Below are 25511 nucleotides of genomic sequence, written 5' to 3' on the forward strand. Positions count from 1 at the left end.
AGGGCGAGACTGACATGCAGTGTGGCAAAGTGCACAGTGACTGACTGAATTCATAAATTGTTCATGATGCTGGCAGCAGCGGTGGGAATGTGGGCGGGTGTCAGGGTGCAGCCTGGTCATGGGGGTGAATGACTGTGGACAGAGCATCTGTACAGGGACCGTCTTCCTGTAGCCATAGCAAGACAGAGACGACTCTGTCCCTGCAAGCAACTCTGGCTATCGGCAGCACCCCCTTCAGATCTGCCTCAATGGTGGCTTCTTCAGACTAGAACCTGCTTCTAGAGTCTGGGGCTCATGTCACCACCATGCACGTTCTCCAGCCATGCCTCCAGCACTTGGGGTGGTTCTGTCCCATGGTCGGTATCCAAGCAGTGTGAAAGGATAGACGGAGGGATGGAAGGATGGAAGGAGGGGAGGGGTGGATGTACAGAAGGAGGGGTGTATTGAAGGATGGATGGATTGATGGGTGGATGGATGGACAGATGGATGGATGGATACAAGAATGGATTGAAGGACGGAAGCAAGGAAGGGGTAAATTGATTAAAATGTCCTCAATTCTTCATATCTCACTATAAATGTACCTTTTGCAATGTAACTCTAACTCCTCACACGAAGTGGTAGAGGTTCCCCTGTGCTCACCCCTTAAATATGGGCTGGCTATGTGACTTGCTCTAGCCCGTGGAATACAGTAGAAGCGACAATAGCCAGTCCATGCCAAGACCGCAAGACGTCTTGGGCACCTCCGCTTTGTCTTTAGAACCCAGCTAAGTGGCTGAGTGAATAAGCAGGAGCTAGCTTGCTGGGTGATGGGAGACCCACAACCCAGTCACCCCATCACCCCAGCCTGCCGGCAGCCAGCTACCAGACCTCCATGTGAGGGGACCCCAGCTGACCCACCAGCTGACTGCAGATGAGAGATGGAGCTCAGTCGAGGCCAGCCAAGCCTGGCTGGGACCTGCCCGGAGTACCCACAGCCTCGTGAGCAATCGCAAATGCTTGTCATGTTGAAGCCATTTAGCCACCGCCTGGCTGGTTGCATGGAGAGATGATTGGGCGCAGACGCCTGGGAGATGAGCCCCGTCGTGTTCAGAATTGTCCTCACTTCTCTTCTTACTTCCCTGCTTAGTCCTGTGCCTTCATCTCCTGTCACAACCTAGCCAGAACGTTCCACCCCATGTTGGACTTTCTTCTTCTAAGTCTGTGTCTGAGCTGCAGGGCAAGCCGCTGCGGTTCAGTTCAACCGATTACCTTCACGGAGCACCTGCTGTGTGAAAGGCGTCCTTCCAGCCACCATGGGGGTAGAGAAAACCACCAATGGCTCCTGTCTTCCCTTCAGCATCCGGTCACCCTTATGACATTAATAATAAGTGATATCTTTACAGCACCTGGCAATAGTCAGAGGGCTTTCACATCTAGCACATGGTGGCGCTTAGGATTTGGGGGCGACATGGCAGGTTAGATACAGAATTAGCTGTTAGTGAGTGCCTACTGCATACTGAGGGACTACTGCATACAAAGCACTGTGGCAGAGGCTGGGGAAGGAGACATAGAGGGTCACGGTAAAGATGCCTGCTTCTCTGTTAAGGCGCCCCCCTGGACACACCCATCCCTGCTTGGTTGAGGAAACGGAGATGCAGAGTCCAGGACCACAAGGAACAATGTATAAAGTTCCACTTTTAGGTGAAAGAATCAGTGTGGCAAATGCAGGTTCGGGGAGTCACGGCTGAGTACCAGTCCTGGAGAACAAGACCTGAGGAGGTTTCAGTTGTCAAAGCTACACCTGAAGAGCCCTTTGGATTTTAGATCAGAGAACGCATCTGAATTCCACGTGGGATCATGGTAAGGGTCGTGAGAGCCCCTGGGCCAGTCGGGCCACATCTAGATGGATCTGTTCCAGGCTCTGTGTTGTAAGGAATATATTAATGCTGGTCATGTCAGTCCCAGGATGTTGTGGGGGGAGAAGGGTCCAGAAACTGGGCCTGGAATACTTGAGGGAGTTTGGGCTTTTTTTAGCCTGGAGAAGAGAGGACAAAGGAAGGATGGGGTGGGGGTGGGGAGTCCAATATTTAAAAAGCCTGTTGTGTTTAAAAGGTCCGGTTTTCTTCAGTGTTGTCCAAGAGCGTGCCTGGCAGGGAATTGTAAAAGGAGAAATTTCAGTTCCACTTAAGAAGTCCCTGTCTGCTGTCTTGAGCCACCATCACTGAAAAAGCTCTCTCCGTGGAGACCAGTATCCATTGACTAGTGGTGGCTGGAAATGGGGCTCGTGGACATGGCCAGAGTTTGGGTTCAGTAACTCCTGAGCTTCCTTCCACCTCTGAGTTCCTTAGAGCGACCTCTAAGCCCCCACATGTCTGCAACATTCTCCGGTAAAGGCAGCTGAGAGAAAGGCTAACGTGGAAGTCCTCCTTCAGCAAGTTGGACTCTGGTGGCTGCTGAGAATGTTTGAGAAATGGTCTGTGCCAAGAGAATGCACATTCGCCTTCTCAGAGGAACCCACATAAAGAGGTTATCTATATAAAGGTTCATATGTACATGTTATAAAAACATTGCCTGTAATTTATATAACTATATGGCATCTGTAGAAATGTGATACATCATTTACCATTCTGCTCTGAAGAGGTGGGAGCAAAAGCCCGGACCCCTCTTTTCATTATGACGAGTGCCTCGCCTCTCCTGATTAAAGGGTGTAAGAAAATGTGAAGCCACTGTGTCAGCCGTGGGGGCGCTGGAGAGGAAGGCACACAAGAGGGAAGGAACGAGATGCATGGAGCCAAAGGAGTGGTTGGAATAACAGTGCTGCAGTGTGGGACTAGTCGGTAGGGCGAAGGGATGGGCAGGGTGCGTGTTCACCGGCTTCCAGCTTGCTGCTTTGGGACAATGATGTCGTTGCTGATAATAGCAGTAATAGTTAACATTTATTGAGCACTTAGTATATATGCCATGGAGTAGGAGTTCCAAATATCTAATATCTAAATATCATCTCATTTAAACCTCACAACAATCCAATGCAATAAGTGCTCTTGTTACTTCTGTTCTATAGAGGAGCAATGCAAGCACAGAGAGCTGAGGTAACTTATTCAAGGTCACACAGCCAGGAAGTGAGAGAGCTTGCATTTGAACCTGACTGGATCATCTGACTGGAGCCTGCATTTTCTGCCTCTTCTTGGTCACATCTTGTCTGTCTGTCTCTGTAGCGCTAGTGGAGGGACATCTGTCTGTCTGTCAGTCACCTGCAGTCCCTAGAGGGTGATGGCATCAAGGAACATTTCGAGAGCGCTGAGTGATCCCACCACCTCAATATATTGATTCCTCCTCCGGAATGAGACAGGCGAGAAAGATGAGTTCTGCCTGGTGGCATAAATTAGCTCTGTGCCCTTGGGGGTCCGTCTCACCGTGCAGCCTCCTTGCCATTCCGGCGGCGGCCCGCCTGCAGCAGTGCTCTGACTTTGGAGCGATTCACAGCCGGCACGTGGCAAATGCCGGGACAACCGCTTCCATGTTGAGCCTGGACAAATGGCAGAGCAAAGCAGAGGGCAATGCAATTTACAAGGAGTCTTAGCAACCAGGCAACGGGCAATAAACCAGAAAATCGCCGAGGAAACGCAGTGGAGCGCGGGCGAAAGGAATGGCAGGATTTGTGAGCCAATTTACACCTGTCAGGGGAGGGGTGAGGGAGGCACCGGGCAGCTGCGAAAGCCAGGGGACTGCCAGGCTGTCACCTCTGACAGACCTGTCGAAGGGCAGTGGGGACATGCATTCCCTGCTGGCCTCTGGGGACATCTCTGAGTGGATCTCAGCCTCCCTCTCTGCGAGGAATCCGGGTCTGTAAGAGCACTGTGGACCAGGCGTGGGGGTAAAGATGGGGAGGGAGTGACCCTCTCTTTTCTTTGCTCCCAGGAAATCGATACAGGATAGATAAAGCCTTCTCAGACACAAACAAAACCCACCTTGGGTCACCACTCCAAGGAATTGGTCTCTTGGGAAGTAAACCTCATCTCTCAGGTGAGACACTCATTGCGGGGTGGGAAGCGGACGAGCTAGGAGGTGGAGAATAAGTGGAAGTGGGGGGGCCCCTTCTCTCCAGGATGCCACTGGCACACGTCTGCTCCAAAACATATTCCCATCCCTGGAGACTTCTGGGGGGAACAAATTCGACTGTCCCTGGGGCCTGTGGAGTGGGGAAGGGAAAGGTTTTCATGACACTAATCTATGCACCTAAACAAAAGGTCTGGAGGTGTCTAGAGGAAAAGGTGCACCTTCCATCCTGCAGGGCCCAGAGAGCGTCTGCCTTGGGAGAGTCTGGCGCATTCAGGTCTCGGCTGAATGAGTTCGCACATGAGGAGTAATGCTCCAGATGCAGAATTAGGATTAAGGGATATGATCTTGAGCTAAGTTAAAGACAAAGGCTTATAATAAACTTTGCTAAGAGGACCGTCATGCTGCTCTGGCCCTATACATCTTGCTGCTGCTGCTGGGAAGTGAGGAGTGGGATCCTGCAGTATAAAGAAACAGGCCACAGTTTCCCCCTCTGGAACCAAAGTTCTCCAGGGCCCTGTCTAGCTCTGCCTTGCTGTGACTGTACGGTTTGGGACAGTTGTGGGTCCTTAGGCATCGACTTGGAAAAGCAAGTGATCCTTTGCACTAGCCACCTGGAGCTCCCCACTGAAGTTCTGGAAAGCCTTCTTGAGGATCCATCATTCCCTTGCTTCTGAATTCTCTGGCCTCCTCCCCCATAAGGCCTCACTCCTGCTCAGCAGGACATAGCAAGGGGGTCTTACATGGGACCTACACAGGCTCCTGTCACGATTCCCATCTAGGAGGCCACTTGCAGGAGTGTTGGAGTGTGGGGAGGGAGCAATGGTGAGATGGCAGCTACCCAGCCCAGCACATGGCCCCTCATTCAGCCTTCTGGCCCCGAGCACAGAGATGAGGTGAGCCCGGCATGACTGACACTGCTTTGTCTGCCAACCTGGTTGGCATTCACACAATTAAAATTTAAAAAATTTATTTATTTATTTGAGAGAGAAAGATAGAGATTGCGAGAAAGAGCGTGAGCAGGGAGGAGAGGGAGAAGCCATCTTCCCTCTGAGCAGGAAGATCGATGTGGGACTCGATCTCAGGACCCTGAGATCATGATGAAAGCTGAAAGCAGCTGCTTAACCGACCAAGCCACCCAGGCGCCCCCAAGTCACACAATTTAGGCAGCTAAAAGGGTGACTCTGGACTAGCACATAGGCAGGTTTGAGTTCCCCTTCCCCACAGCCAGGAGATCTGGGCGAGTTACTTTCCTTTGAGGGCCTCTGTCTTGTGTACAGCGAACATGAGGATAATACTTACCCCGTAAATCTCCGGAGCATCAGGGCTAATTCGTGGAGGCACTAAGTGCAGGGCCAGCGCGTTGTTACTGCACCCTGGGAACAGGGCACTGTGCTTAGTGCTAAGGACCCGAATTCCAGGGACAGATGCTTACATTCCACGGTGACCTAATTAAAGATTCTAGCCACAGGACAAGCAGGAGGCTCAGGACTCAGACCAGCTGGGCTGTTTGGGACAGGCTGGGACCGTACAGGGGAGTGAAGTCGAATTTCCAGGGACCTAGGAATGCACCGAATGGTCTGCAGAATACAGGCCAAAGGATAAGGGCAGAGAAAAGAACCAGATCTTCCCAGAAGGATCTGTCACAGGATGTATCAGTCAGTTTTGCTGTATAACAAACAAGGATAGCATCTTTGTGCCATACGACAATAGGCACTTGGTTTGCTCACAGACGTACAAGTTATCCAGGAAAGCTCTGTTTCATATGGACCCCAGGCTGAAGGGGCATCAGTGTCCTCAAAGCTCACAGGGAACAAGTGGAAGCCTGCCAGGCCTCTGGAGACCTTAGCTGGCAACTGTACACTGTGACTTTGGTCCCTCTGCTATTGGCCGAGGCAACCCCCAGGGACCAGCATGAAGTCAAGGAGTGGGGACCTGCATGTGCCCATGTTGAAGCCAGAGGAAGTGTGTATTTGCAGGGAGGGGGTGAAGAATTGTGGTCTCTACTCTAATCTACCATGTAAAGAGAGGGCCCTGAGAGGGGAAGAGCATTTACAAGATCAAGAGATCATCAAGGTGACAAACACCAAAGTGAGAGACACACACCACAGATGTCTGGGTTCTCTGCGCAAGGGAGATGTGTGATACTGCGGGCCTTTACAGGGATGTGTGGCCGTGGGGCTTTAGGGGGGAGGAAATGTTCAGTGACAGAACTGGGTGAGAAACAATAATGTCCCCTCCCACAGGTCCCAGGGCACTGCCTAGAAGCCCCTATGCATTTTACTTTATCAGTCACCAAGTGGGCTGGAGTGGAAGTGACTTGGCTACCATCCTTGCAGGGAAACAACCTACTGTCACAATAGTAAGAAGTGTATTTTTTTTAAAAGACTTTATTTATTTATTTGAGAAAGAGAACATGAGTGGAGAGAGGGAGAAGCAGATGGCAGAACCCGGAGCCCAATGTGGGGCTCAATCTCGGGACCCTGGGATCATGACCTGAGCTGAAGGCAGACCACCCACTGAGCCACCCAGGTGCCCCGCGAGAAGTATATTTGATCTGAGAGAATACAAGGACTGTGGTTATACAGGAAAATGACTAAGCGGCACCAATATATTATAATTTATTCCTAAAAAATCCAACTCTTCTCATTCAGGTCTAATGTGCCCAAGTGCATCTTATAATAGCTCCAAGTGCAGTTGCCTGGAAATACCAGGAAGGCACTTGGAGTTAATGAAGGAAATTATTAATTACTAAGGCAGATATGACCTTAAAGAGGGGACCTATGGGTCAAGATGATTGTTGATTTATTTACGACAGGTGTTCCTACCAACTTCCAAACAAATTTGTGATGACTGACAATCAAAAATATAGGCCCCCGGACAGCGAGGTTAGAGATGAAATATCCAAAGTCCCATGGATGAAGGGAAGAAATGATTAGAGCAGAAACCTAGCAGAAGGTAGTTACTGCAATTGCACATTAAATTGAGCTAAAGCGAAAAGGGAGATATGATGAGTTATTGGACGAAAGGAAGTAGAGCCATTTGTCGGGAGAGGCAAACTTTTCCCCGGCGCTCAGTATGAGCACACAAATTTCTCACAAGGCTCTCAATATAAGGACACAGAGACACATCATACACGCTCTCTCCAAAGACCTCTGCAGGAAATGCAGAAACGTTCTTCAGAAGGCCGTTCATTACATGGGTCCTGGAGAGAAGCTGAGGTCTTAGGGATGAATGTTCTAGACTTTATGCAGCCTCAGCTAATGGCTTATGGGTGGTTGTAGAGGCAGGCCTGGTTAGGCGTGTTTAGAGGCCTGGGTTAAAGCCAGAGGTCAAGGGCTTGGGGGAGATGTGTGACGTCCCTCCCCTCCCCACCCCGGGAGCCAGGTCGAGAAAGTACAGCATCGCCCCTCCCCCCGAAGCCGCCTTGCCCTGATCCCCCTGAAAGCATGAGAAGTAAGCAAGGCCGTGTCCTAAGTGGGGGAAGGAGGGCAAGCCCTTGGTAAAGGACAAAACATGACCACAACACGGAATGACACCAGTATTATTTCCTTTACATGAACAAGACACATCTGTCCACAAGAACGACTGAAAGGAAAGCTGCCGGAATCACGGTGCGAACCTCTGGGTGGTGGAAATTCAGAGGATTCTTTTGTTCCCAGCATGCTGCACCTCCCAGACCTTATGGATGGAGCTCGTGTACCTTTTTCAAGTAGAAAAACAAGAGAGAGAAGGCTGGCTTCTGGAAATCCTGGTTCTGGGGGTCTGCTTGAACAGCTGTTCATTATTCCTGTTTCTCCTTTTCTCACGGTTACTAAACCTGGTCCCACTTTTCCAAATTGGGTAAAGAAATCACACGCATTAATTTCGCAACAGGGTAAAGAAGATGCTGGAAGACGCCGGCAGTGCCATCTCCCGCCAGGAAGAACGTGTTACTTCACTGGCACAACTTCTCAGGCAGAAAACCTGGCAGTGTATCACAAAAGCTTTTAAAATGTGCATCCTGGGACGCCTGGGTGGCTCAGTGGGTTACGTGTTTGTGTTCTGCCCAGGTCATGATGGGTCCTGGGATCGAGTCCCACATCTGGCTCCTTGCTCGGTGGGGAGTCTGCTTCTCCCTCTGCCTGCTGTTCCCCCTGCTTGTGAGCTAGCTCTCTCTCTCTCTGTCATATAGATGAATAAAATCTTAAAAAAAAATAAAGTGCACATACTATAGCTACATTAATTTTGTCTGTGGGAACTTATTCTAAGGAAATAGTCACAGTTGTACGTGAGGACTGAGCTCTAAACAGTATTCCTTGAGGCATCGTCTATAAAGTGCGGAAGCAACCTAAGTAGTCACCGTCAGAGACTGAGTCAAATACCTGGTGTTCCACGGGAACATAGTACAATCATCACAAAGCATAGCTTGGAAGGATTCTTAACGACAAGGGATGATGCTTCGCAGTTCCCTGTTCAGTGAAAAATGGAGGTTGCAAAAGATCAGGCATAGGACCATTCTATTTTTGGAAAAAGGAAAATATGTATTTATCAGTATGACTGTAGGCTATTTTGTTTTCTTTCCCTCACCCTCGTTTTGAGCTTATCTGTATTTACTAAAATACTGTGTATGTCTTCGGCAATGAGAAAAAGGGGGGAGGAAGCCCTTTTAAAACGCAGTACTATTTTATAGTTGTGTTGTGGGGGAAAGAGAGGAATCCGCGTGTCGGGGTGCTCTTTGGGAAGCATGTTTGGAGGCAACTTGCCAGCTTTGGGAGAGTAAGTTGGCTCTGACTAGAATCAGAGCATCTTTAGGGCCATTTGTCTGTACTGTCCTTTCCTCTCTGGCCCCCCTCGGTTGGAAGCAATTCGTGTGAGAGCCTGAAAGCCCAGTGGGTCCATCCTTCTCTTCTCCCTCTTGAGTCCCAGCTGACATGATGGTGAAGGATGGGCTAGGAGAGGATCGTGAGGCCATGGCGGCTCCCTGGCCATCTCCCTACTGTGCATGACAAACGATGGGAGGACAGCCCAAGAACAATCGCTTGTCCTGACATCAGGCTGGCTTTGAAAAGATGTCACATTCTTCTCCAGATAAACCAGGCTCTCAGAGACAAGGACCCAAAGCCCTGCCCCTGGGTCTCATGTATACACTCCTTCAGATTTATTTGGCTTTTTGCTATTAAGTTCAGTCCTTTGAAAATTCATCTCAGTCCAATTTCTTACCGTGTTGCTCCTCTTCGCAGACAGCCTGCGACAGATGAACATTCTTCCTCTGGGTCTCCCCAGCTTATAAGCCATGAGGAGTGAAAGGAAGTGTCTTCAAGGGAAAAGAATAAATTTGAGAGCGTCAGAAGCATTGCCGGGACTCGGTGCCGCGAGATGAAGGGATGTCTGGTTGAAATAAAGACAGGCAGAAGGAATGGCATTCGGGTGAAGGCAAGAAATCACAGCCGGCTGGAGTCCTGGGCTCGGAGAGATGCCCGTGAACCTGGCAAAGTGCCTCGGGGTCTATTGAGATGGTTCCCAAAGCATGGCCCAGGGGCCCGGGGGGCCTTGACGTTTTTCTGTATTTCACAGAAAGCGAGATGACAGGTGTTTATCGAAGGTGTTTCAAATGCAGGATGCTTGACATCTGGTACCTCCTCAACCATAGGAAGGAGCTGCTCTGATCCCCACCCTCCAGGCCCGGCGACCAAGGTACAGAAGGGTTGTGGGACCCTCCTGAAGACACACAGCTGTAAAGTGCAGGAGTCCAAGTTCGAATCCAGCCACGTCAGACTCCCAGGCATGGGCTCCTCAGGCTCGGCTGTCTTCTTCAATGTCGAGATTTGTAACAGGTCTGAAGTAAATGAAAACATTATGGACAGTGATTTTTGCCTTGGCACAATCGGGTCCACTCGTTGCAAGAGGCACTTACTTTTAACATTCAGAGGCTTTCTACTTCTGGCCTGAATTGGTAGTTTGCTTTGGGGAAACATGGGGTTTACCTCATACCGTCTTACCAAAGCAGGACCAGTTCCTTGTTTATTCTCGTGAGAGATTTTAAAATTTTATTTTATTTTGCTTTTTTTTTTTTTAGTTTTTATTTTGTTTTGTTCTGTTGTTTTTGTTTCTTGTTTTTTGGGGTGTTTTTGTGGTGGTCAGTAGAAGAGGGGGATGTTCTCTCTTCACTGAGGTAGATAATGGCTGGAATTTTTCAGAGGCTCTGCTCAGCACAGTGAAGAGGCCCTTCTTTCCCGTTATATCCAGAGTTCAAGGGCATGGATAGAAATTTAAAAACTTGTTCGCTTTTTAAACAAATTTTTATAATTTGAAGTCCTTTTGGACTTATGGGAACTTGCAAGAAGAGTTCCAAGAACTTCCTTAAGGTACCTTCTATTTATACTTGATGTCCCTGGACATATGTACTTCCTTTATTATACCTTTACCCAGATTCCCCATTTGTTAACACGATACCCCATTTACTCCATTACCATCTCTGTCTCCGTGTTTCTACCCATTATCAATATTCTTTTCCTGAACTCTTTGAAGACAGGTTGCAGACATGATCACTCATGCCCCTAAATACTGCAGTACCTACTTCCTTAAATCAAGGACACTCTCCTCGGTAACAGCCACAAATCCTCCCAAACAGGAAACACTGCTGTGACAGGACCATCTCGTTCATAGAGCTCATCCAGAATTTGCCAGCTCTTCCAACAATGTTTCCTCTTCTTGCCTGGCTCAAGACCAGTCCAAGATCACACGCTGCCTCTGGTATCACATTGATTTCCTTTCCGTGTGGGACAGTTCCTCAGTCTTTCCCTCTCTTTCTTAACCTTGACCGTTTATAAAGAGTACGGATCTCTCACTGGGGTTTTCCAGTGAGAGTCTAGGCATGTTCCTCATGCCTAGATTCAGGCCATGCATTTTAACAGGGAAAGCACAAAAATGAGGCTCTGGTGCATTTTGTCAGGAGGCTCCCGGCCAACTCTTCGCACCACCGTGATGGGTCCTCAGTCACCCATCTGGCCAAGGTGGTGTCTACCGTCAACTCACCACTTACCCCTCTGTGGTTGACAAGTATTTTTTAACCACAGAATACGGTTGGGGAGATATCTCTGCCTTAGCATTTGTTTCTGCCTTTATCAACAACCCCTGCAATGGCTGCCCAACAGGGATAATTGGTTGCCATCATTCTTTCCCCATTTATTTGTTGGCATCTTAAGATAAAGAAGAGCTACTTCTTCTTTTTCACTTGCCTGCCCACTTATCTCTGTCATCTCACTGTCTCTGTCTCTGTCCGACCGCAGGTTTAGGCCAACACTTCCAACGACAGCCCATCACCTCAGGATTCTATGGTTCTCTGTTCCCTCCTTGTAAATCCCTTCTCTAGCAGTGAGAAACTTAGCTCCAATCAGCCCCAGTGTATTCACTCCTCTACTCACTCCCCCTTATGTCTCCCATCTCCTGACAAGGCCAGAAGCCTCTGAATTTCCAGCCTGGCTTCCACCGTCTCAGCCCGTAGAAACTTCCTGAGCCATGGGCCAGGCACCACCACCTTGGCCCTGCTGTCCCTTAGCCCCTGGCCCTACTGTCACCTCCAAGGCAAGGAAAGGGAAATAAAGAGAAGGAAGAGGAGGAAGAACACTTGGGGGACTTGATCATTTTCCTCAGCATCTTTCCCTGTAGGTTGCCTCTCACTGTGGTTAACACAGTCTGGGGCTACCTTCTGTGGGAATCCCCCTCACTCAAAGGCTATGCTGAAAGGACAGCTGCATTTTCATACCAATGGATTCCCCTCTGTTCCACTCTTCCAAGTGATTGGATGAGGGGAGAGTCAGGCATTGTTGGCCAACAACTGGTGAGATCCTTTCTATCCAGGACCTGAGCTGGAAGCAGCAGCGACTTCCGACGATGTACCCAGGCCCTGTGCTGAATGGTACGTAGAGACTGGCCTCAGGCTGACACTTCCAACACTGCCCACAGGTCTGTAGGCCAGAAGAGGAGACCAGTCTGCAGAGAACCAAAGCACGGGGCACAGGAATAGTCCAGCTTGGGTGGGGGCCAGAGTTTAAGCAGCTTTAAGAATATATTCTTTAAGAAAAAGAATGTGGATATGAGTGTATAACCCTGTGACCTTCAGATGCCCTTCACTCTTTTCATAACTGTTTTATTTAAATTAACCCAAGTGGCATTCTGTTTCTTGCACCAAGAAACCCAAACGCGGAGTATTAAGGCACGGACAGAGAGCAAACACAAGCTGTTTTCTCTTCTTTCGATTTTGAAAGCAAACTCAGTTCAACATTTTTGTCCCTGAGAAATGTTCCTCTTAACTAGACCGCTGAATTGACAGATAAGGTTTGGGATTTGGCAGCAGTAAATAAAGAAGATTCAGAAGTTATAGTTTCGGCATTGCTGTCCCAGATTTTTAGTCTGGTTCACAAAGATGCTTCTAAATCAAGTGTCTGGGTGTCCTTCAGGATTGCTATTGATTCAAGATCACTGGGGAGGCTTTACATCCATTTCCAAATAACTTCAGAGTTCAAATCAGAAACAAGTTTTCTGACTCGCAAGAGATACTTTTGGAAGTGGGAAATTAACCTGTTTTGCATGGGTCAGTGGATCCCAGGTGAGGAGAAGTGACCTGCTAATTGGGAAGCTATTAAGGTTTCCAGGACTTGCCAACATGAGACAGTGCCCTCCAGTGGGGGGGGGGGGGGGGGGGGGGGAGGTCCCTCCAGCCACTCCCACCTCCATTTCCTTGCTCACAGGGGGCAGGGTCCTGAATTGGGGACTCTGCCTACTCTCTTCATCTCCCTGACAATCCAAGAGTTGTAAGTGGGATTTGGGAGATCTTATAGGAAGGAAGTTGTGGAGTTAACATTGTTGGTGTCAAAAGAAGAAAAATCACCTCATGCTAGAGTGGGAGGGACCTTTCCATCATGTAGTCAATTCAGGGCTCAAATTTTAGCTTGTATTCACTAACTAAGCAAGTTACTTAACTTTCTTAGAACTTGGGCCCTCCTCTGTAGCATGCATATAAAACGAACACCTAAAGCTCTTTGTAAGGGGCAGAGGAACGATCAGCCACAGTTAACAGTTGCATTATTTCATTTAATGCTTATGTAAGTCATATGACTACCTATATGACACAAGCCAACTGTTTTCAGTCCCATTTCACAGATGAGAAAAATGAGGCACAGAGACATTAGACGATTTGTCCAATGCCATTTAACTAATAACTTGGTTATTTTTATTGTATCTGAGGGAACTGGTGCAAGGAAGGCTGACGTGACTTGCTCAAGGTCATGGTGTTAGTCTGAGGAAGGAATACTTTATTAGTTTCAGGGGGAGTCAGCCACAGGTTCTTTTCCTACTAACTGGGGAAAATTGAGACTAGAACACTTGCAGGTATGAGGTATGGGTACAACAATCCCAAGACCCAGCAAGATAGAAAAGAAAAGCTTCTTAGCCCTCTTCCAGGCAGGGTGGAGCACTGGGATATGGAGAAGCGCTAAGAGCTCTAAGATTCTGGTAACTTTCTTCTCTGGGAGGGAGGGGAGCAGCGCTTCCCTTTGTGGGACTCAGAAATTCGGCATCAGCAGCTCTGTCCATGTACATAGCCTGCTACCTCAGCTGCCCAGAGGAGTGGCCATGAGGGGCTCACAGCGACCCACCCATTTTTTAAAAGTATGGAGTAGCTGGGGCACGTGGGTGACTCAGTTGGTTAAGCATCTGCCTTTGGCTCAGGTCATGATCCCAGGGTCCTGGGATTGAGTTCCGCATCAGGCTCCCTGCTCAGCAGGGAATCTGCTTCTGCCCTTCCCCCTGCTTGTGCTCTTGTGCTCTCTCTCAAATAAATAAATAAAGAAATCGTAAAAAACTCATTAAAAGTATGGAGTGGAAAGGCAAATGCACTTTTATGTTTCAAACATAGTGACTCCTACGTTCAAATTGCCACATTATAGTTAAATGGCATCAGCCAGCTTTTTATTTAAGACTTACAGGCTTTGACTAATTTTGGAAACAATCTGGTGAGCCCCTCCCACCCCTGTCCACCCAAAAGGGGGAAAGTCTTATTATAAAGAGACATTGCTTGAGAGGTGTTCAGGCCTTTGGAGGCATATTTGCATGGGGACCCTCTCAACTCAGTCACTTGGCTGTTTAGTAGCAAAGCCAGGACTAAATACTTCTTTGGATTTAAGAGATTAGGCTGCGGAACCATTTTGACATGGGCCCAATTCCAGCTCTCCCCCGTACATACTGAAGGAAATTGAGCAAATTACTCATTATTTCTACACCTGCCTTTCCTCCTAAGGTTGTTATGAGGATTTAATGAGGTAATGCGCATCGTGGTTGACACGGGTTATGCATGGTGCTGAAGATGAGCTGTTACTGTAGTCTGATATTCCTCCTATGGCTCAAGAGTAATGAACAGCACTGCCTATCTTATTCTTTTGGAGTCGTTTTAGTTTTCCCATATTTTTTGAAATATAACCAATGTCCAACAAACTGCACATACTTCAAGGGTATAATCTGATTAACTCTGACATATGTATCTGCTCACGAAATCATCGCCACACTCAAGATAATGAACATGTCTATCATCCCAAGATATTTCCTTATAGCCCTTTCATAATCCCTACCCTCCTCCCTTCTTGTTCCCAGCAAATGAAGATATTTTTTCTATCACTATAGATTAGTTTGCATTTTCTAGAATTTTTATAAGTGGAATCCTTCCATATGCACTTATTTCTTGGTCTGGCTTCTTTTACCCAACATAATTATTTAGAGATTCATACATTCTATCTGTTATTGATTTGTTTTGGAGGGGAGGTATCCTTTTCTCTTGCATGTGGTGGACAAAGCTTCTTCAAGATCTCGGCTGGGGTTTCTAGGCATAGACTTGCAGTGGCCTGGCCTTTCTACCACCTGATTTTGATTACTCAGATGTTCCCCGTGTCCTAGTAGCATGCACGTGCAGATGGTTCCAAAACAGTAGGACTGAAAGGGCTCAAACTGGCAGCCTTTTCACATTACACATGCCCAGACCCCATCTGCAGGTGTTCATAGGTCAGAGTTGTGGAGGGGTGGAAAACCACTGAACTGAAGTATTGCCACTAATTTCCAAAAGTCACCCAGGCAGCGAACACTAAAGTGAAAGGAAAGGAATTCAATCAGCATTTAGTGGAAGGAATCACATTTCGTAGAAAAAAATCGGATGTTCTGTGGTGTCTGAAATTCATTGTAAGACATCCATGGGCCATCATGAACGTGGCACCTACAGGTTTTGTGACCACACGTGAAAATAAGTCTGCTCCCTGGGTTTACATCCATATTCTCAACAGAAGTGGCCAGAGGGCCACTGTGTGTTGTGTGCACCAGGATGTAAATAAGGGTGGTGCCTGGACCTGCCTCCACCTGCGATTCCAGAAAACCACACTCGAGAGGGCACTGAAATCAATATCAAAATTGAGACACTCAAGTTTACCGCAAAGAGCTATTTTGGCTTTTTCCAAATTGCTCTGTTTCTCTAAGGCGCTATTTTCGTGGCAAAGCCCGCTTCTTGCCTGGCTATGTATAGGGACGACTCAGCAGCTTAAAAACAAGTGGGAAGGGAAAAGAAATCTGCAAATAGGCTCACACCCCAGGGATAAATCTGGGGGCAATTCAAAAGGTAGTGTGAGTTGGTTATTTTCCCAAATATCCGGCCTCTTCAAATTCCGCCCAAGGTTGGAAACCGTCAGGAGCTAAATATACGTGCACGTTGGAGGGCCACTCTCTAGTAAGCGCTTGGTGTTTAAAAATAGGGATTTGAAAGGAAAAGTTTCCTCTGCCTCTAGCCAAGACAGTTCCCCGGCCTATCGTCTGCTCTGCTGTCCAGGGACAGTGTTTAGATGATGGCAGGTGAGCGGAAGCTTGGATGTATTTTTAAAGCTCTCTGGTTTTCTGACTGTTGGAGAAGGTGGCCAGAAGTGGAGCGCCGCAAAAGGAAGGTCACCTCAAACATTGGCTCAGTGAGTCACTGAACAATTATTTACTGGTGCTGCCTCTCCAAAATACATTGCAGCTGCCCACTTGGTTCCATCTCCTTGCTGCCATATTTGCCCGGGCGGCCATTATTTTTCACCTCGCCTTCGTGGACTTCCTGTTTTTGCTCCTGGCTCCTCCTGGATTCCATTCTCCACCCTGCAGCCAGACAGAGCTCTTTAAAAGTGGAAATCATACCCTTGATGAATGGAAATGCATAATAAAAGGTCTGGAGGCTTCCTGACAACCTATTCATAGCAGGTATCCTAGGGGAAGAGGAAGGGAGACCGGAATGTTTTCACTAGGTGGTTTGAATTTCACACCGGGAGCTGAATTTCTTTCATACTTGTAAAAGGGTCTCAAATGTTTCATTTGGTCCCTACACTCGAGCAGCTCTTAATCTTGCGTTCAATTCCCAGACACTGAAAATTTAAGGAATTATGCTCTTTTTTATGATGGCACCAGAGGGGGAGAAGCCCTGATCATGAAGTGGAAGTCATTTTGGAAATGAACAGAAAGAGAGCGCTCTGACAGTCATGGTGGCCCAACCACCCACTGGTCGGCCAGCAAGGGTAGCCGTGAAGCAGTGCTGAGTTTTGAGCTGAGACTGGGTGCCCTCTTCTGGAACTGGTGTCATGGACTTCAGCGTCACAGTTCCATGACTCTATGTGATGCCCCAGAAGGCACATTTTTGTAGCCTGACTGCTGAGGGGGGATTCTCCCAGGGGTCTAGTCATGGTCTGCTCTCTTTCGTTTCTACTTCTAATTTCTTTATTCTTTCTTTCTTTCTTTCTTTCTTTCTTTCTTTCTTTCTTTCTTTTTGTTTGACAGACAAGAGATCACAAGTAGGCAGAGAGGCAGGCAGAGAGAGGGGGAAGCAGGCTCCCCGCTGAGCAGAGAGCCCGATGTGGGGCTTGATCCCAGGATGCTGGGATCATGACCTGAGCTGAAGGCAGAGACTCTAACCCACTGAGCCACTCAGGTGTCCCTCTACCTCTAATTTCAATCAGTCAAATACAGCCCTAGAAGCTTTACGTTAATCTCTGAGATCCATGTGCCAAGAAGGTGTGAACAATGGTCCTTCCATAAGAAAAAAGAAAACACATACGAAGTACGTGGAGGCACATGGGTTTCTTAACGTGGAAAGGGGAAAGAACTCCTGGAAATGGGGCCAAGGAGAAGCTAGCAGCATGGGTTTTCCCAGCTAAGCTTTGCTTTCAAGCCTGGAAGCCACTTCCCTGGGAGCTGCTGTTCGTCCGGCGGCATGTGCCTGCCCGCGGCTGTCTCCCCGGGTCCCCTACTGATTGCCTGGCTCATTCCCTCAGGCAAGGTGCCATTTCTTGATGTAGCTCATTGTTTGGTTCCTGGAACAGAAGTCATATCACTGTCCAAAGGGATGACATATCCTTTGAAATGTCATTATTCTTATTTTGGAATAAATAGAGATATTAGTCTGATTGGACAAGGGCTTTATGGAGCCTACCTTGTTCCCTGTAGTCTCTCAGACATTTACAAATTGGTTGAACCATGTTTTTATTTTTTCCACCACCTCAAGGCCATACCATTTTTCTTCTTAATATACAGACCATGCCTTGCACAGAATAAGTGTTCAATAAATATTTGTGGAATTGATTTTCCTGTTCAGAGATGTGGCAGAAAGACCCTCTTGCTTTATGTGCATAATTCTCTGGTGCGGTGTCTTCAAATTCCTTTCTTACAGATGCCTCGCACCAGGGGTGTGTCTTGAGGTCTGAACCGAGCGTTGCTTAGATCAACAAACACAAAGGCAACCCAAGGCTGAATGTGGATCATGGTGGGGAGGGGAGCCCAGAAATGGTGGAGGGAGAACATGTCCAGTCCCACGTGGACAGGGATGAATATGGGCCACAGGCTGGGGTCAAGGTCAGAAGTCGTGAGTGTACGAGATGAGGAACAGATGAACGAGCGGAGGACAAAGCAGGATGATGTGGCAGGTTCGAGACCAGACTAGGAACACCGAGAGGAGCCCGGTCAGACAGCCTGGTTTCTGTGCGAGTCCTAGGATGCACCTCACCTCGGACAGCCCAGCTCATGGCCCCCACGGGGGCGTAACCCCGGTGGTGAGATGAGGGGCAGGCAGTCCCCGTGAGGACTTCATGAGGGAGCTCACATAAGTGAAAACACTGGAAACTGGGAAATGGGCTGCTGAGAGCGGGAGAATTTAGCAAGATCTGAAAACCTCGAGTGCCTTTGAAGAATTCTCTGCAAGCATGCCTCTGCCTTTCATCCCTCCTGCAGTTGTGTCAGGGAACCCAGTGTGTCTGCGTGTGGTTTGAGGGAGGACCTCGGGGCTCCCTTGGCCCATTCCTGTCATGTTCTAGACTAGCACATGGGCTCGGAGAGAATCTGTCACACGTGCCTACTTGGTCTGATTGCAAATCAAAGGCCATCCAACCCATCAAGTGTCTGAATTGGACTTCCTGATTTCATTTTGCTTTGTTCTTTACGCCCCTAGTTTACATTTTACTTTCATTCCTCATGTCATTCTAAGGGACTCATGGCGCTTAGCGTCTCACCATGGAAAACCGAGGTCTGACCGCTGAGTGTGGCAGAGTGCGGCTCACTCATCGGCACCCAGGCCCTGTCGTCTTCTTGGACTCTCTGTGGCGATGGGCAGGCCTTTTCAGAAAGGATGACCTGCGGAGTCAGGATTCCACCACCGAGGCAGGAGGGAAAAAGATGGAAGCCTCTGCTCTCCTGTGTCCAGCATCATTACACTTCCTCTTGGAAGTGTAATGGGTTTCCTCCCATTCTGTCTGGTGTCTCATGCGGAGCCCGCTTCCCGCCACCCGTTTTCTCAGATGTCCCTGACAGAGCCCTGCACCATCTCAATGGCCAGTCCCTCCCCAGCTTCTGCCCCAACGACGCCTGCAAACACGACGGATTGATACGTGTCCACACGTGTGTGTAGATGCGTGAGGTTACCCAGCAGAATGCTTAAAGAACGAATCAGAGAGTGAATAAAACATGTCCTGTGTAGGTTTTGTGTTTTTTTTGTTTTTGTTTTTGTTTTTTAAGACTAAAAGACGAACAATGAGCAATCTGGAGAAGGATGGGTGCTTTGTGCTCTGAGTTCTCTCTTCTTAGTGGATGGAGGGGGAGGGAAGAGCTGAGAGTCCTTGCTAAGGCAGAGACTCGGCGAGGGAGTCAGAAGCATTTTTTGTCACCTCATTTAGCAGACTGCCAAATGCAGCCGCCTCCTCAGTTGTTAGGAGATATTTCCTTCTGCTCCTCCGTCCCGCAGCCCCCACAGCGCAGTTGTTTTCCTGCAGCTGTGCGCAGTGACCTGCCAGGGGCTCCTGGCCTGCCCCTCGGTCCTGGCTATTGAACGGAGTGGCCGCGTGACCTCCCCAGATGTCTCACCCCGTACTTCCTGACTCAGAAAGCTGCCTCCCTGCTCTGTGATGATGTCCCTTCCTCCCGGCCAGTCTCTTCCTGGCTCCCCACATCAGGGTCCTCCCTACAAAGCCTGATGATGATGGGGAGATCCAAGACACACCGAAGGCACCCAATAAATATACGAACGCATACATTTGTCAAAACCTGGCATGCGATACAGCTAATGCCCGGATGAGAGCTGGCTTGGGAAGTCCTCCCTGGCTGTGAGTCGCTGCTAAAATGAGTCTCAGTTTTCTCGTTTGCAAAATGAGCTTCAGGGTCAAAATAATGCCTATCCTGGGGGGGCACCTGGGTGGCTCAGGCTGTTAAGTGTCTGCCTTTGGCTCAAGCCATGATCCCAGGGTCCTGGGATCGAGGCCCACATTGAGCCCCAGTCCTAGACGCCTGTCTGGGGCACCTTGCTCAGGAGGGAGTCTGCTTGTCCCTCTCCCTCTGCCCCTGCCCCCCTGCCCCGCTCTCACTCTCTTTCTCAAATAAATAAATAAATAAAACCTTAAAACAAAATAATGCCCATCCTGTTTACTTTACCAGGTTCTTTTGAGGATCAAAAAGCACAAAGTTCTATGAAGCCCGTACAAATAAACAAACCCTATGCTTCCACACAAGATGATTTCTTCTGCAACAACGAAGTGCCTTGCTCAAAATAAGCGCTCGCTAGATTTGAGAACTATAGTTCGACTGTGAACGAAAATGTTATTATTTTGTGGCATTTCCTACCTGACATTCTTGTTTGTTTGCCTGTCTCCTCCATCAGACTCAGAGCTCTAGGACAGTGGGAATTCTGACGCTCTCACTCAGCTGTTGTCCTTATGCCTTGGGGGTCTTGGCGCATAGATAATGCTCGTTAAGGAGTCTTTGAGGGGATGAATGGCAGCTTCCTGGCTCAGAAGGAAGCAATGGAGGGAATAGTTAAAATGGGCTTAATTCTGGTGAATGCATACTGATTTAACGAGAATTTGCTGCCAGTGTAGAAATAAAGTATATTTTAGAAACTGGCCAGTTCCTCTTGGAGATGGAGATACGGGCGGAAATGCTGGGCTTGAAGAACAGGTGAGGGAACCGTAAATTTCAAGCAGAGAGAAAAGATTGGTTCTTGTCTTCTAAAGGCCTGCCTCCATTTGTCTTGCTCCAGGAGGTAGAACCAGCAGCTGCAGGGAGAGCGAGCTTGGGTCAATCAAAGATACTTGAAAATGGGCTGGCTTAGGAGGTGGGAGATAGTCAAGAGGAGACTGACTGAATTTGCGGCATTACTTTTGTAAGTGCCTGAGTTACTATGATACGAGTCGAGACAGACTATGGCCTCCATGGTCCCACTGAATTCTGCCCGTAGGGCTCTGGAGGCAAAGACCAAAATCAATAAATAATATAAAATAATAGGGAAAGGGAAAGAAAGGGAAAGAGGGAAGGGAAAGAGGGGGGAGAAGGGGAAACCTCTGTTATTTTGCTTCTTTGAGAATCCTTCCATCCACAATCCCAGATCCCCTTTGGGAAGCCTCTGACCCCACCCACACCCCTCTCAGAGTAACCTGTGGCTCACACGCCCCTTCTCCAGCCAGACCTATGCATCTCACTGGGACGCGTGGCCTAGGTCTAGCCCTCAACCCCAGTAACCCCAGTTCTCTGCCACCGCTCTCATCAGACATGCCCAGGTGCAGCTCTCCTTGAAGGAGAGGAGGAGTAAGCAAGACAAGTGTTTGCTTGCTGAGCTGGATATAGGGGTTTTTGTGTACTCACGTCAGGTCAGAATCAGTAGCGCTCCATTGTGAATTGTGCCCCCACCCCCAATTCGTAATGCAAAGCCCTAACCCCCAGTGTGGCTGTATTTGGAGACGGAGCCTCTAAGGAAGTGGTTGAGGTTAAATGAGGTCATGGAATGGGGCCCCAAACCCATAGAGCAAGTGTTCTTCTAAGAAGGGACAACAGAATGCCTGTCTCTCTTTGTCTCTTCCTTTCTCCCTGTTCCTGTTCTCTCTCCCTGTCTCTCCCTCTTCCTCTTTCTTTCTCTCTGTCTCTGTGGTATGAGGACACAGCAGGAAGGTAGTGACCTGCAAGCCAGGGCGAGGGCAACCGCCCAAGAATCTGCATGGACTAGGACCTTGATATTTCACTTCCCACTTTCCAGCACTATGAGGCATTACACTGCTGTTGTTGAAGCCATCCAGTCTGGGATATTTTGTAAAAGCAGACCAAGCAGATTAGTACATCTGTTTAGAGGTAAAGGAACTTCAAGAAGGAGGGATGAAAAAAAAAAAAAAAGGAGGGATGAATTGAACCTTTGTCCTGCCACTTGCCAGCTGAGGGCACAACCTTTGGTCCTCTCTGAGCCTCATTGTCATCATTGATAGAAGAGAGATCCCAGCACCAGTGGCAAAAAGCTTCTGTGAGGATTGGGAAGTCTTATGCAGGGTATCTGGGACACAGCAAAACTTTATCTTAGAAAATGTTAGATTTCAACGAAGACACTCTTCTCTTAGGAATATCTCTTGGTGGGATCCCTTGGAAGGACAAAAATGACAGCTGTAACAAAGCCCACCTGCCCCCAGCAGGTCTGCTGCCTGTGGACGTTGAACCCGAAGTTCCCACTGGTTCCTCAGTCGCCTCCTGGATGGGATGGCGACTGTTCCCCATCCATCAACACCGGCCTCCCCCAGGCCTCTGACACTCCCATCCAACAACTCCTTCGCATGTTCTTCTCCATAGAATTTCTTGATCACAGCTAAGTGAATCAACCGATCTGCTGGAACATTTAAGTTCTGCCCTCCTGGGACTTGCAGACATAGGTAACAATTCCATGTGCAGAATTTCCAAGTAATGATCATGGCCGGGGGGGGGGGCATAATTCATTCCCTGAGGCCACCTCCCCGCAAAGGACAGCTGGAGGCAGCCCACTGAGGAGCTAACCTACCCGCGTGTCCCATGAGGGCTGGCAGCTTGGTAGATCCAATCAGAGGCCGGAGAGATTTATAGCCAATCTCCAAACACCCTGACCGGCAATGTCAATTCCAGACAAACGGCAGGGAAGGGTACTTGGTACCAGATTACAGGCCTCGCTTCTGAAGAGCAGCTGCCCCGAGTGTTCACCTTGAACGCTTCTCAGCGTGCTGTCTCTTCTGAGTGTGCACATCTGGACTCCCAGCTAAGCAAGAACTATACATTTTTCTTGCTGTTGGAATATAGCTCCCCGGAGACCCAGCGGGTCTGGCCAACACAGATACTTCCCGCATCCTGACCTCAAACCAGCCCACAGTCTCCAGGATAACGGAGGGAAAGCTTCCAAGTCTGCAAGCTGCTGTCAACTAAGAATTCAGGCATCCTTGCTTCGTGCTGAGAGGAGGCTTTTAAACATATCACAGCCTGGTCTGAGCTTAGTGGAGAAGGAAGTAGAAAATGGGATTAACATGTAACTATAAAATGTTGCAGCCATTACCAAAAAAAAAAAAAAAAAAAAAAAGGAGGGAAGGAGGCTACGTGTGAGTAATGGCTGTGTGAATGGCCACATCAAGTCACTTCCAAAAACACCTTCTCACTCAAGAGCAGCGATCTCGCTTGCCAAGTGGAAACCACTTTAAGGCATCTCAAAATTAGCGACATTCTTCCAGTAGCCACACTAACTGACTACACAGAGACCCACTACTGTCAACTTGCGTTAGGCTTGAAAACATAGGCTGCGTCTTGCAGGCCAAAATGATGGGGGTTGATTTGCTGTCAACCACGGTGTCGTGATCAGGCAGGATATGTTACAACTTGTTTCTTTCAGAGGTAAAGAAGTCATACAGGGAAGAAGAAAGACAGGAAACCTATTTGAGATTTCTTTGTAATACACATCACCATCCCCCTTTGTAGTTCGAGGGGACTGCCTGAATGAGAGGGAAAGAAATTGTTCAAGGAGAACCAAAGACCACAGGTGACCAACCTAAGCCTTGCTTTGTGATGGAACTCACACAAGAGGAGAGATCCATTGAGGTGATCCAGGACGGAAAGTGGTCTGAGGAGTTTATGTTCTAGAAAAGGGAGTTTCATTGTTGCTATGCTAATAAAAGACTGAATTGTAGAGCCTGGGCAGAGTGGAGTAAATCCAGAAGTCCGTATGAGATGATTCCATACTCTGAATCCACGCGGCCATAAGTGATGAATCCATAAGTCCACACCAGCCAATACCCAGTGAATCCACTGACTGTGAGTGATGAGATAAAACAAAATCACTTTTCCCGGTTCAGGAGAGTCTTTCTTTGGGCACAACACACTGGGAATTGCTCACAGTTCATGGTCCTCTTTTGGTTCTGCCTGGTTAGAAGCAGTAAGAAAGACATACAGCCTCCAGTTTTGATATCCCCGTAGCAAATGAGGCCACAAGTGGGAATTCTTTTAGAGAATGGAGTAGGAATGAGGTGGGAATGGAGGCAGGCACCCCGGAGTCCGCTCTGAACAGCATCACTGCTGTGTGGGGAGGGAAAGGTGGAGATTTGCAGGCCTCTGTGTGTCTGTAGCACCTTCTAGGTGCCTCCCCCCACCACTTACCCCCTCTCCAGTGATCTTTGTCAATGCCCTTCCAACCCGATCTGACATGGCTCTCAAGCCTCCGGCTCACACCTCTGTCTTGGCTTGCCCTTCCCTACTAACCTGGAGAAAACCTTCTTCTTGCTCAATTTCATTCTCTTACAAATCCATTCTCTTGGGTAAGGTTGACTTCTCCTTAAATGATGTTGTTTTTCTATTTTCTGCCACAAACCACTTTCCACACTAAATATTTGCTAACCTGAACTTGGAGAGTGTCAGGTTCTGGGGACGAAATCAGACGAGGCAGATGTAAGGATGATATTCTCCTTAGTCTCTGGGTTCAGATGGTCCAGCCCAGCCTGATCCTCCACAGGTACAAGCTAAAAGGGGCTCCTGACCCAGGCCCCGAGGCGACACAGCATGGTTGGCTATGTGATGGAGACCCGAAGCCCCCAGCTTCAGTCCTTGCTCTCTGCCACTTACCAGCTCTGAGACCCTTGGGAAGACTCGTGTCCATGTTGTACTTCGGTCCTAATGATTATAATTAATAATTCAGGAGACAATCATAGACTCTGGCTATACAGAGTGTTACAGGGAGGAAAGGAGATTCTGCTTAGCAGAGCACCGAGAACCTTTTTAGGACCCTATGAAAGGGAAGCTGTATTTTTCATACAGATAGGATAGTTCTGTATTTTGACTGTGTTGGTGTTTACATAAACCTACGAGAGAGAAATGGCATAGAACCAAGGTCACGTGTTGCCCCAGGGTTGATTTCCTTGTTTTGAGGTGGGGCTATAATTACATAAGAATTTGGGGAAACTAGGTAAAGTTTTGTGCTCTCTCTTGAAACGAAGATCAGCAAAATGAAGTTTCGCCTATCTTTGTACTGTTTTGCAACTTCCTTGGAATCTAAATTATTTCAAGATTAAAAAATACCAAACCAGAAAAGGTAAAAAGAGGTGGGGTGGGAATAGCTAGGAATAGGGTTTTGTTTTTTATTTGTGTTTGTTTTATTTTTTCCCAGCTTTACTGACGTATCATTGACAAATACAATTGTAAGATAATTGAAGTATACAGCATGGTGATTTGATATACAAACGTGTTATGAAAGGATCTCCTATCAAGTTAATTAATACATTCATCACCTCACGTAGTTTCCTTTCTTTTTTTTTTTTTTTTTTCTAGTGAGAATCAGATTCTGAGATTTAATTTCCTGAACTGCCCTACGCTGTGATTCCATAGCTCTCTTTGCTGACCCGGCTCTCCTTTCTCCTGTGCCAGTCATTACCATGAGCCTTGGTTTAGGGCACACGGCTGTCTGTCAGAGAATTTGCCTTCATCAGACCAACACTCCCACGGACAGCTCCCCCATCCCTGTCCTACGCCCACAAGACACACACTCCTTGTGCTGTGACTTCTCCGGGAGGCTCCCAGACTGGAAGAAAGGCTATACAGGGAGAATCCCATGCCAGGAGGGCACCTGGGTGGGTTCAGTGGGTTAAAGCCTCTGCCTTCGGGTCAGATTATGATCCCAGGGTCCTGGGATCGAG

This window comes from Meles meles, chromosome 13, assembly GCF_922984935.1.
Source record: "Meles meles chromosome 13, mMelMel3.1 paternal haplotype, whole genome shotgun sequence".
Lineage (NCBI taxonomy): Eukaryota > Metazoa > Chordata > Mammalia > Carnivora > Mustelidae > Meles > Meles meles.